At 46.1% G+C, this 13,568-nt stretch overlaps 1 long non-coding RNA gene across 1 annotated transcript; it reads right to left on the bottom strand.

Moving 5' to 3' along the window:
- Nucleotides 1–934: 934 nt before the first annotated feature.
- LOC119621506 (uncharacterized) lies at nucleotides 935–12,557 on the bottom strand. The gene is made up of 2 exons (XR_012091263.1): nucleotides 12,156–12,557; nucleotides 935–2,745 (listed from the first exon to the last, which is right to left on the bottom strand). It is a non-coding gene; the product is annotated as an uncharacterized lncRNA (long non-coding RNA).
- Nucleotides 12,558–13,568: the final 1,011 nt, after the last annotated feature.

Below are 13,568 nucleotides of genomic sequence, written 5' to 3'. Positions count from 1 at the left end.
TGCAGTGGCGTGACCTCAGCTCACTGTAACCTCTGCCTCCCAGGTTCAAGCGATTCTCCTACCTCAGCCTCCCGAGTAGCTGGGATTATAGGCATGCGCCACCACGCCTGGCTAATTTTGTATTTTTAGTAAAGATGGGGTCTCTCCATTTTGGTTGGCCTGGTCTGGAACTCTGGACCTCAAGTGACCCGCCTGCCTCGGCATCCCAAAGTCCTGGGATTACAGGCATGAGCCACTGCACTGAGCCCCAGATTCTACATTTCTAACAAGTGTCACCGCCTCCTCCAAGATGCCCTGAACCCTGAACTGAGCTTCATCCCTCCAACCACTCCCCCACCCTCCCATTCATCCTGGGGATTCCCAGATCTTATTTTAATGCAAACCCTTTTGTGAGAAAGTATTGCAAGAAAGTGTTGCTTTCTTAAACAATGTAAATTGTTTTGACTCCAACAGGTTTGGCCATAATCTGTGGAAGGAAATTGGCAGAAGGCCAGAGAGGAACTAGAGGAAGCTGGAAGCAGGCAGGTCAAGGCCAGAGGAACTCACACAGCTGGCCTCCCTGGATGGTGAGAGGTGGGTGGTGGGGAGGGAGAGGGGAGGTACTGACTGGGGGGAGGAGACCATCCATGCACCCCATGTCCAAGGGAGAATTACATGCACAGGCTTATCAGAGGTGACACCAGCATCCAGCAGGGAAAGGTGTTTTGCAACCAGGAGCTCCATGCTCAAAAAATAACATTCAGCACCAAGGAGAGGGATTTTCAAGAACAAAGCAGAGGTTAAGGTGCAGGCAGGGTCCTGGCTAGGTGCAAGCCACGTTGATTGTGTTGTGCTGGTATTTCTAAATCTGTAACTAAGATTCTAACTTTTTTAATTGGCTGTTTTGGCTCGGGGCTACTTAGTAATCAAGAACAAAATGGGGGCACTTATGGCATCTCTTAAATATCGTTAATTCCTGACGGTGCCCAAGCCAAATCATATCATCACCTCTGATGTCCTGGGGAAAACAAATAGAGGAAGCAGGAAGCAAAGGGCTGGTGGGTTTTCCTGAGCTTTGGGCCCACTTAGGACAGCCAAATGGTGGAGGCCTCCACCCAAAGTTAACGGGCTTTCTAGGCTCATTTGCACAAGAGCAGACTCCAAGAAGTTTCTTCTGGAATTTCAAATGTGATGTGATCTGCAAATTTGCTCCCTGTCAGCTAGGAAGATGCTGACCTGTGCAGATGGCTGTTTCCAAAAGTCGAGCTGTCAGACTCTCTCCAAAGGCAGGACCCAGGCCTCCCTCATCTGTCTGTGGAGCCCTCATCGGCAGCATCCTGCCTTAGAGATGGGTTTTACTTAGAATTACAGAACATTTTTCCTCTTTGCATTATCTCAGCTCCTAACTTATGTTTAACATTTGAGCTAATGTCCTTCTTTGCCTCATCTTGGGTGTTTTGTGGATTTGTTCGTGCCTCCACTCAACAAACATGCATTCAGTTCCTACCATGAGTCTGTCTGCTCCGTGCGGGAGTCATAATGGTGGGCAACAGAGGCAACGTGCCTGCTGTTAGGTGCTGTGTTGTGGTGGCACACGCATGCACATATAACCACAGGTGTGCTAGTGTATCAGCTCTATGCCAGAGTAGGGGTGAGGGAGCCTTAATTTGTACTATTTGCCAATTTCTATGATGTAAATAAATGGTGACCCAGCCAATTTCGAATTACCCACATGATGTCACTGAATGTGGAGTTAGTAGCGATGTGTATGATCATCTCTCAGGAGCCTGTATGACCTGCTCCAGAACAATTAATTTAATTTAACTGTTTACTTTGTAGCCTTTACACATATTAACTTACTCCTACAAACAATATCATAGCTCTTCAAAGTCAGAGCTGAAGTCATCTCAACTGGGAGGTTATTGATGGATTGGCGATGGTCATCCAGGTCCCTCTCCCTTCCATGCAGACACCTAGGTGAAGGCCCAGCCCCAGGTAGACACAGGAAGAGGCGAGGCCAGAGCAGAAGAGAAATGGCACATGGAGCTACCGCTGGAGCTGAGGATTATTTAGCAGTAAATCTTTTTTGATTTTCTATTGCATGCCTGGCAGTCCACGGGAATCCACAGAAGCCACAATGAATGAGTCACTGCCACTGCCTTCAAGGTGCTCACAGTCGGGTGCAGAAGGGATAATGACCATGCACTGTGGAAAAGTGCTGTGTTAAACATGGGAATTAGCAAGAAAGATTTGCTAAAGAAGGCAAGTCTGAAAGGATGAATGGGGGCATCCAGGTGGAGAAGATGGGAAAGATGCAGAATCACTGCAAAAAAGAAAACAAGACTATGGTGCATTCAAGAAGCTGCAAGCGGTCCAGTACAATGGGGATGTGGGCACAGATGGAGGAGAGTGACAAGATGAGGCTGGAGAATGAAAGGAGCAAGATCTGCAAAGATCCCTCCTGCTGCTTGCCCTATGTCCTCTTGGGAAGCACTTCTCAAACTATAATGGGCACACAAATTCCCTGGGATCTTGGTAAAATGCAGCTTCTGCTTCAGCAGGTTTGGGGTGGACCAGATTCTACATTTCTAACAAGCTCCCTGATTACGTTAACACTGCTGGTCCATGGACTATCCTTTGCATAGCAAGGGTGTAAGGAAGAGGAGAGCGCTGAAGGGTGTTAGGAAGGTGGATTCCACAATCAGGCTTGCATTTCTAAAGATGACTCTAGTTGCTGGGGGCAGAATGGGCTGCAGGCAGCCACAGCTGCAGGAGCAATGGTGGAGAAAAAGAAGGTTAAGAGTCAAAGTCGGCCGGGCGCAGTGGCTCAAGCCTGTAATCCCAGCACTTTGGGAGGCCAAGACGGGCGGATCACGAGGTCAGGAGATCGAGACCATCCTGGCTAACATGGCGAAACCCCGTCTCTACTAAAAAATACAAAAAAAAACCTAGCCGGGCGAGGTGGCGGGCGCCTGTAGTCCCAGCCACTCGGGTGGCGGAGTCAGGAGAAAGGCGTAAACCCGGGAGGCGGAGCTTGCAGTGAGCCGAGATCTCACCACTGCACTCCAGCCTGGGCTACAGAGCCAGACTCCGTCTCAAAAAAAAAAAAAAAAGTTAAAGTCTAGGTTAGGTGCGGTGGCTCATGCTTCTTATCCAAACACTTTGGGAGGCTAAGACAGAAGGACTGCTTGACCCAGGAGTTTGAGACCAGCCTGGGGAACATGGCAAAACCCCATCTCTACAAGAAATAAAAACTCAGCCAGGCGGTGTTATAAAAAAATTATAATAAAAACTCACAGGTGGTGTTATGCACCTGTAGTCCCAGCTACTTGGGAAACCGAAATGGGAGGACTGCTTGAGCCCAGGAGGTCAAGGCTGCAGTGAGCCATGATCCTGCTGTTGCACTCCAGCTTGGGCAACAGAGCAAGACCCTGTCTCAAAAAAAAAGAATGAGTTAAATCTGGCAAGTTGATGAGCTTGAGAGGTACCATTTGGATACTGCTTTGTGTCAGGCTTCTTGTCCTCACCACCTGTCTCACCTGTTTCTCCTCCCAAGGTGGTGGATCTGGAGCCCCCAGGATCCCTCCTACTCCAGGACATCTTCTCAGGCCTCTGTGTGCCAGCTTGCGTGGCATCACTTGGCTTTACAGAATTAGGCAAAGTCATGCTTAATGTCACTCAGTCCTGTTTCAGGGTGAAGTCATTTATTTTAGGGGCAGATCTATTTCAGTAGCTTTATTTTTTTAATGTAGTAATTTTTATTGTTTTTCCTTTTCAATAAAATAAATACTTGCTATGTAGTTTCTCCTGAAATTATAAATTAACTGTTCAGGGTTAACAAGGCTTGACTTATTCTATTGAATCTATGAAACATTCAGCTTTATAAGAAACAGATTTTTACTTTTTTTTTTTTCTCATTACACATTATTATATAACCTTTAAGGATAATAAAGCTGTGCTAAGATTTAAAATTTGAGAAATCTGTCTATACCAAGTTTTTAAAAGTGCATTAATCAAGGCTAAATTTTAAATATTGATATACACATATTTCTTAATCTGAATCTGTTTAACATTAACACTAGCCTTTCTCTCTGTTATTTTTTTTCCCTACAAGATGACTCGACTTTGCAGAATAGTGGTTCCCAACTAGTGCTGACTTTGTCTCCCTGGGAATATTTGGCAATATCTGATGAAATTTTTGTTGTCATCAGTAGGGGAGCTAATGGCATTCAGTGAGTAGAACCCAAGATGCTGCTAAACATCCTACAATGCATAGGATGGAACCCCATAACTAAGAAATATCCAGCCCAAATGTCAACCATGCCAAGGTTAAGAAACCCTGCTGCAAAGTGCAACTCAATTCCCATTTTATGAATATCCTCTCTGTTCAATGTAATTCTGAAAACACAGACCTGACTAACTTGCATATACTACTCATACCAGACTGTGTGGCATGGGCAGAACTTGTCATCTCTTTCTAGCTCTGTAAGCCCAAGGCTTTCTATTAGCTTTTAGGGCTTGGTATTTGCATCATTTTATGAGTCTATGAGGCTCAAAAAAGTCTTTGTTAAGCATTTACAAAACATTTATTTGAAAACTGTTCTGCATGAAAATATGTTGAATTCAGTGAAAGAAAACAGTACGTTATCAAGTTTGTTGGCACAAGCCTTACTTTTAGGTTTTAGGGCTGGATATTTGTATCTTTCTATGAGTACCCACTGGGCCCAAAATTGTCTTTTCTGAGCTTCTACAAAACGTGTCTTTGAAAACATGTTTTCTTTGTGAAAACATGTTGAATTCAGTGGAAGAAAACAGAGCATCATCAAGGTTTTTGGCAGAAACCAGGATTTTATCTTTTAGGGTTGGATATTTGTATTTTCTTTTTTCTTTCTTTTTTTTTTTTATTATTTAGATGGAGTCTGGCTTTGTCACCTAGGCTGGAGTACAATGGCATGATCTGGGTTCACTGCAACCTCTGCCTCCTGGGTTCAAGTGATTCTCCTGCCTCAGCCTCTGGAGGAGCTGGGATTACAGGCCCGCACCACCATACCTGGCTAACTTTTGTATTTTTAGTAGAGATGGGGTTTCGCTAGGTTGGCCAGGCTGGTCTTGAACGCCTGACCTCAAGTAATCCACCTGCCTCGGCCTCCTTAAGTGCTGGGATTACACAGGCCTGAGCCCCCATGCCAGAACAATATTTGTATTTTCTATGAGAGTTCACTAAGCTCAGAATTGTGTTGTCTGAGATCCCACAAGAGGTCCTTTGAAAAGAGTTACACAGTTCTAGCATAGACTGTGAGCAGGGGAGTGGCGAGAAATGAAACAGGGCAATCACCAGAGAACAGAACACAGCGAACCCTACGTGCAGGACCAAGACGAGGGCAGCTAAGTTGTGGGATGCTGGGCTCTACCCAACTGGCCAGCCTGTTGGGAACAAACATTGGCTGAGCCTGTCTCTGTGCTGGGCGTGGCGGCCAGGCCTGGGGATGCAGGGTTGGAGGCCACTGTCGAGGAGCCTCAAACAGGCCAGCAGCTGAGCAGACTTGAACAATGCATGCAGATTTTTAATTAGTTCATCTGTGATTAGGGCCATTAACAAGGGGATCTGGATATAAAATATGGGGTTTTCTCCTAGTCTGGAGGGCAAGGGAAGACCTTCCTGTGGAAATGATGTTTGGGTTGAGACCTGAAGATTAAGTGAGAATGAGGCATGTTAAAAACCCATTCCCAGTTCTCCTCACTGCTGGTGGGAGTGCAAAATGGTACAATGGCTTTGAAAAACCATTTGGCAGTTTCTAACAGTTAACCATATGGGCCAGCAATCCCACTCCTAGGTATATACCTAGGAGAAATCAAAACATGTGTCTACACAAAGACTTGTATCCAAATGTTCATAGCAGCTTTCTTCATAAAAGCCCCGTCCTGGAAAAAAAATTGCAAATTCCCAGCCGGGCACAGTGGGCTCATGCCTGTTATCCCAGCACTTTGAGAGGCCGAGACGGGTGGATCACCTGAGGTCAGGAGTTCAAGACCAGCCTGACCAACATGGCAAAACTCCGTCTCTACTAAAAATACAAAAATTGGCTGGACGTGGTGGCGCGTACCTGTAGTCCCAGCTACTTGGGAGGCTGAGACAGGAGAATCTCTTGAACCCAGTAGGTGGAGGTTGCAGTGAGCTGAGATTACACCACTGCACTCTAGCCTGGGAGACACAGCAAGACTCCGTATCAAAAAAAAAGAATGGAAATTCCCATCAACAGGTGAGTGAATAATAATAGTGAGGTATATTCACACAATGGAATACTACTTAGCAATCAAAATGAATGAATTATTGAAACAGAACAACATGGATATAACTCACAAGGAAGCCAGATATGAAAAAGCACGCACTGCATGATCCCATTCACACGAAGCTGGAGAAGAGACAAAAACCAACCTACCACAACAGAGGATGGAAAGGTGATTCTCTTTGGAGTGGGAGGGGCTGTTAACTGGAAAGAACTTTGTCAGGGATGGAAACTTCTGTCTTTGAATTCAGGTAGTGGTTACATGGGTGTACACACGCACAAATACCTTTTTCACCTTTTACACTCAAAATTTATACAATTTACAGTATGCAAATTCGACATTCATTTTTTAAAAGCTCCTAAAATTCCAACATTCACCACCCTCAAAGCAAGTGGACTAACCATCTGCAAGTCCCCACACTCTTCTTCAGCTCTTCCCTCCCACTTGCCCCCACCAAGGCCACTCACAGTGTCCAGCTGCACACAAACAGTATGGCTCTGACCACTGGCCCCTGGGGTGGGGAGCTCTTTGCTGGCTACACATCTGACATGGGGAGCTTTCAGCCTTGCCCAGCCACTGGCCAGAGCAGAGGGGGCCTCCCCAGTCCTGGGTGTCTCATGGACACTGACCAGGCCGGAAGGACAGAAGGTGGGTAGGTTCCTGTCTTTGGGCTCCAGGGAAGGCCCAAGTTCTTTGTTGTATCTGACTGGGCTCCAAGTGCCATAACAGAGCCTCTGACTTTGTTGTGAAGGTGTTAGAACCCATTTGATGGAGTGGTGGGGAGGAGGACCTCCTTGTACTCCTGGGGACCAGGGTGAGTCCTATGGCCAGCTGACCAAGTCCCCTGGGAGACTGGCGCCTGTTAGGACAGCTCAAGAGACCAGAGACAGCTCTCAGCCAACCCTGTGGTGTGGGTAGCATCCAGATAAGGGCCAGCAGACCAGAGTCTGAGAGCCCGGACCACAAAGGCAAAGGCCCAGGGAGAAAGGCTGAGAGCAGAACCTGCAGGCAGTTTGGGGTCGAGACAGACCCACAAAAACAGGAGGATGAGGTGCGGGCATCCAGAGGCAGCAGGCTGGAGCAATTTCTAGGCCTCACCCTGTCGTGAGCACTTTCAGACCAACAGCACCTAACCTGAGGCTTGGCATACAGATGGCATTCAATGTGTGCTTTTATTTTTTTAAACAAGGACATTTTCTCAAGGTCCAGGGTTTGTCTTTGCTGCCTCAAAGGTACAGGTACAGAATTTTCTAAGCTTCACATCTCATCTTGCCACAGCCCCATGCTCAAGGCTGTCACCGGGGACTGTGGCCCCAGTGGCTTTGGAGTCCCTGCTTTCTCTAACACTCCCCTTGTCAGCTGGAGCTGTGCCTTTACCCTTTTCCATGTTCCCTCTGAGAGATCCTGGCATTGGTTTGGATTTTCGAGACATTTTCTGCTGTCTGCTTTTTCAAGGCTCCCTCTAAAGTTGATCTTACCTTTAAAAAAAAAAAAAAAAAAGCACAGAAGGGTGAGGATCTCAGAACCAGATAGCCCAGGGTCAAACTCCAGCCCTTCCACATCTGCTGTGTGTCCTTGGGGGAACTATTTAACCTCTCAGATTCTCAGTGTTTTCATATGTGAAATGGGAACAATTGCTCCTGCTTCATGGGCATCATGAATATTCAACCAAATAACCCATGCAAATGGTTTAGCAAGTGTCCGACAGGTGATACATGCTTTATAAATGTTAGCTTTTGTCACAGGTCAGGTTCCCCAGAAGCAGAGGCTGAGAAGGAAATTCTAGAGCTGTGATGTATTGGGGTGGGGCGTACAGGAGAAACCAAATGGGAGCAATAGGCAGGGGATGATGCCAAGCAAAGATGTGGATTCCACTGGAGCCGGTTCTCAACTGGATCCCAGGAGGCTCTGTTGTGTGACGCACACTCCAGAGTTTGTCCCTCCTGGAGGTAAGGGGGCTAGCTTTCCACACCCTGCACACTAGCTGTGCATTAGGAGAAGCAGGACCTCTTGCCCAGGGGTCATCCTCTGGAAAGGGTTGCAGAGATATGTGAGACGCTGGCCACAGCCAGTAAAAGAGATTCCCAGGGATCTGGCTGGGGGGTCTGCTACAGGGGTTTAGCCACAGCTCATTCTTTTTATTACTTATTGATTTTCCCTGCATTCCCATGTTGAAGGGAAGGGCAAGTACTCCACAATCCAATCTCATATCTACACTCCCTTGGGCTGGCCCTGGACCTACGTCCACACGTCGAGGACCTTCCAGGCTGTCATTTCCCCACAATCTCACTGTTCTCCGGGGCAGTGCCACCAAGGCATCTGGCTGCTTCCTAGCCCATCAAGATAGGAGAAAGAAGAGGGGCTTATGTGCAGCAAGTTGGCAGCCTGTCTGGAAGCAGGAGGCTCCTCTTAGCCTTCGTACTGCTGTACTTGAGAGGAAATCTGTTTCTCAATAAAACAAACTTTCTCCATCTGAATGGCCAGCTGAGGTCCACTGCATACATTGTGCTGGGCTTTCTTCTTAAACTCAGAAAGGTCTTGGGATGAAGTGGAGCATGTCAGAGGCAGTGGGCCAGAGTGGTAAAGTACGTAGAACTTGGAGAGACAGAAGACCTAAGCTCCAGCACGGCTGCTTGCATGGGAGGCTTTGGGAAAATCCTTTAATGTCTTTGAACTTCAGTTTCTTCATCCATGCACTGGGTGTAATACCACCTACCTCATGAAGCCTTTGTAAAAATTAAATAAGAGGATGAATTTGAAACTACCTGATACAAAATAAATGTCAATTGCCTCAGAACTAATGGATATATCATTGTGACAATATGTTTTCTAAAAGTGGGATTGTACCAGGCTTGGTGGTGGTTTATCCCTGTAATTCCAGCACTTTGGGAGGCTGAGGAAAGAGGATCACTTGAGGCCAGGCATTAGAGACCAGCCTGGGCAACATAGTGAGATCTCATCTCTACAGAAAATAAAAATACATTAGCTGGGTGTGGTGGTGTATGCCTGCAGTCCCAGCTAATCAGAAGGCTGAGGCAGGAGGATTGCTTGAGTCCAGGAATTTGAGGTTGCAGTGAGCTATGATTGCACCACTGCACTCCACACTGGGTTACAGAGTAGAAGAATATAAGTGAAATCTAAAATTGAGATTGTAGGCCGGGCGTGGTAGCTCACACCTGTAATCCCAGCACTTTGGGAGGCCAAGGCAGGTGGATCACCTGAGGTCAGGAGTTCGAGACAAGCTTGGTCAACATGGCAAAACTCCATAAAAATACAAAAATACAAAAAATTAGCCGGGTGTGGTGGCACACACCTGTAATTTCAGCTACTCTGTAGGCTGAGGCAGGAGAATCACTAGAATCCAGGAGGTAGAGGTTGCAGTGAGCCAAGATCACACCACTGCACTCCAGCCTGGGCAACAGAGAGATACTCAGTCTCAATTAAATACATTAAATAAATAAATAAATAAATAAATAAATAAATAAATAATAAAAATAAAATCAAGATTGTAAGTAAACTTGATCAGATCCAAAGAAAATAGAGTTTTCCTTCATCTTCGCTTATACTTAGATAGCAGGCCGTCTCTATGTGAGTTACTCATTGCCTGAGGCTAGGTTCCCCAAGAAGTAGATGCCAAGTCAAGGATTCATGTACAAGTGGTTTATTCAAGAGGTAATCCCTGGAAACGCTGCAAGTGGGGAATGGAAAAAGGGAAGGGAAGGTAGCCCAAAAAGGCTGCGTTAGCATGTTTATTGCATGGGCAACTGGAGCTTCACTCTGCTTGGGGGGCCCCTGGATGCCAGAGTAGAACATATTCCTCAGGGTTATCCTGCCTGCAAGGCAAGGGAGCTAGGGAATTTATACACCAATATCTGTCCATCACTGGTTAAGGACAGCTCCCAAAGACCGTTACTTTCCTAATAGTTCCAACCTGCTGAGTGCATAGGCTGAGTGGGCTTCCGAATATGCTGGTCCCATCTCCTAATGATGAGAGGTAGAGGCACAAGAGAAGGCAAACAAATGGCAAAGACACTTAAATACATGAGAAAATGAGTCCAACCTGAACTTTGACTTTTCTGGGTGGACCACTCATGCCACTAACTACAATATCTTCATTTCATCTGCTTTTACAAAGACAGACAATTCCGAACAGCCAAGCTTAACAAGTAGCTCATCTTAGCCTCCGGATTCAGAGCACTGGTGGCCTCTCCACCTCCAACTGACACCAGAAAACATACAAATACCTCTAAGCATGCTTTGGGTATTTGTTTTTCTAATTGCAAATATTATACCATAACTTAGTTTGAAGGCCTTGTAAAGAATATGCCAGAAACAGCTAATATTAGCCTAACATTATCCTTAAAAACTAGGGCAATCTTTTTTTAACAGAAGAGTGTGCATATAAACATCAAAAGACGTGATGAGAGTAGTTTCAACTTCTAACTAGAGAAATTATAGAGATATTTCATGAAAGAGGTACTTTATCAGCTCATCTTGAGTGAATGTTAAAGAAGAAGATACGGCTATTATCTCCAGAGTCCACTATCTCAGAGATGCAGCCCAAAGTTATAAGACTGAGTGCCTCGAGGTAGGGAATAGGAAGCAACAGGGTCTCCAGGCTCACTGAGGTGTACTGACCTGCCATGCAATTCCTACATCAGCAAAGATCCTCTGTCCATGGTTACAGGACCCCTGGATTTGCTATGCCTATCCTGATGGCTTCCTACATGAGACCATCCATTCACACTTGGCCCTTATCCAGGCCTGAAATTCTCCCCAGTCGCACTCCACCCACCTACGTCTATCACGTAGCTCAGAGCCAGTAAAGCTCATCTCTGAATCAACAAAAATTTCCTTTATCCCATCAAAACGTCCTTAACATCTATCTTGAGGTCATGCAGCACGATCTTATTTTGCTGACATTGTTTCCTTCTTCTGTGGATTCCCAAGCAGAGTATAGATTCTTTGGGGGATAAGAGCTGGAATTTCAGCTTCTTTTTTTTTTTTTTTTTTTTTTTTTTTGAGATGGAGTCTTGCTCTTGCCAAGCTGGAGTGCGGTGGCGCTATCTCTGCTCACTGCAACCTCCGACTCCCTGGTTCACGCCATTCTCCTGCCTCAGCTTCCCAAGTAGCTGGGATTACAGGCACATACCACCACTCCCAGCTAATTTTTGTATTTTTAGTAGAGACAGGGTTTCACCATGTTGGCCAGGATGGTCTCGATCTCCTGACCTCATGGTCCACCTGCCTCTGCCTCCCAAAGTGCTGGGACTACAGGCGTGAGTCACTGTGCCCGGCCTCAGCTTCTCTTATATACCACACAGCACCCAGCACAGAGCAGAAAGCTAAGCGCATCGACCCAGTGACTGACTGACTGAATAAATGAATACATGCTGTCTCACTGGTAGAAGCCCAGATTCCTCCTTCTTACGACTCCCACACCCACTTAGGAGGTTCTATTATGTCTTAAAAGAAGTTACATCTCCATCAGTGTCAAAGCAACATTACGTTAGTGGCTCAACGTGATCAGGCATGAATTTCTTTGTTTTCCCACTCACCTGAAAGCCCAAGTACTCCAGAGCTTGCCTGCACCATAAAAAGACAAAGTACAAGATTGTTGAAAAGAGATATGGTGGGTTTATGAGAATATCCTTCAGATGTAGCAGAAACAATCCAGGTGGTAAACACTTCTGATTCTTCAAAGAAAACGGAAGAAAGGGATCCCTACCGTCTATTTTGAATCTACCATTTTTTGTTTCTGAGTGTCTTTTAAATCTATTCAAAATCCTTTAAGGACATTTCACCATGCTTGGGAGAAGTTCATGGCTCCTCAACAAATTGCAATAGATCTTTTATAGGCTGGACTCTGCCTCGTTCTCCAAACTCGCCTGCCATAATCCTGATGTGCTCCACATTGCCAGACTCTTTCAAGCCCTTCCCCGCCCTGTGGAGAATCCCTACTCACACCTCAGGACTAGCTCAGATATGGTCTCCAGGAGACCTTTTCTAAGATCCTATGTGAGGGAACTAGCCCCCTGAGCACCTTGGGACATAATTATTTACTTTCATGTACATGTCCCGTAGTGAACTATGAGCACCTCCAGACCTTACCCTGTGTTTGGTCGCCTTGCTCTCCTCTCCACAGCTGGCACCCAATCTTGCCAGGCTGTCTCCAGGGACTCAAGCCCTTGGAATGGGGTCCTGGATGCTTTTCCACCTGCCTGACTTCTAAATTCCACTAAGATCCTGTCCCATTCTCTTGAAAACACCAGAACTTACTCTGACATGCCCTGTGGAAGTTATTTCTCCACTGCTGTTCAAACCCACTCCCAGACCTAGCCCTCCCTGAGGAGAGCGTCTCAGCCAAATCCAACTGCCTCTTGCTCAAGTTTCCTTAAGGGGGGCCGCTGGCCTCTTCCTGTTAAGTCGTCTTAGAGCCACAAGAAGAATCAACATTCCAGTGTCAACTAGCAGGGGGCAGTGTGGACATACACACACTAGGCCCTTTTTTCAAAGGGTCTGCTTCCCTGAGGGTGTCTATCTGTGCCTCCACGGAACATGGCTTGGGCTATTCCTGCAGTCCCATGGCCAGGTGGATCCTTCTTTTACGCTTCATTTCTATTAAATGAGAACATTCTCAATTCACTAACTGGATTTTTGGAAAGGCAGCAAGCTCTGCTAGATAGTTCTAAATATTTGCATCAAATGTGGACCAGAAATTATGAATCTGTCTTTCAACACTCTCAGATCTGAGTCAGCAGGCCTGCCACATGCGAAAGTAGGAACATTAAATACTTGAAGCTGAGAGAGAATAAGTGGGTTTCTAATCCTCTCTGGTGCATTCAGTTCTAGAAAGTGGTTCTTTGTATTCTACTGGAACATTTCTACGTATGATTTTTTTGTTGTTTGTTTGTTTTTTGAGACAGAGTCTCCCTCTGTTGCGTAGGCTGGAGCACAGTGGCACAATTTCAGCTCACTGAAATCTCTATCTCCCAGGTTCAAGGAATTCTCCTGCCTCAGCCTCCCGAGTAGCTGAGATTACACGCACGTGCCACCACGCCCAGCTAATTTTTGTATTTTTAGTAAAGGCAGGGTTTCACTATGTTGGCCAGGCTGGTGTATGTATGTTTTAAACATGCTTTAAAACAAAATTTCATTTTAGAGATGGGATCTCGCTATATTGCCCAGACTGGAGTGCAGTGGCTATATTGCCCAGATCATGGCGCACTGCAGCCTAGAGCTACTAGGCTCAAGCAATCCTCCCACCCCAGCCTCCCACGTAATTGAGACTACAGGTATAC

The sequence above is a fragment of the Chlorocebus sabaeus genome, chromosome 2 (assembly GCF_047675955.1).
Source record: "Chlorocebus sabaeus isolate Y175 chromosome 2, mChlSab1.0.hap1, whole genome shotgun sequence".
Lineage (NCBI taxonomy): Eukaryota > Metazoa > Chordata > Mammalia > Primates > Cercopithecidae > Chlorocebus > Chlorocebus sabaeus.
Note: the sequence above shows the minus strand (reverse complement) of the source record. Positions and strands in the feature narration are given on the sequence as shown.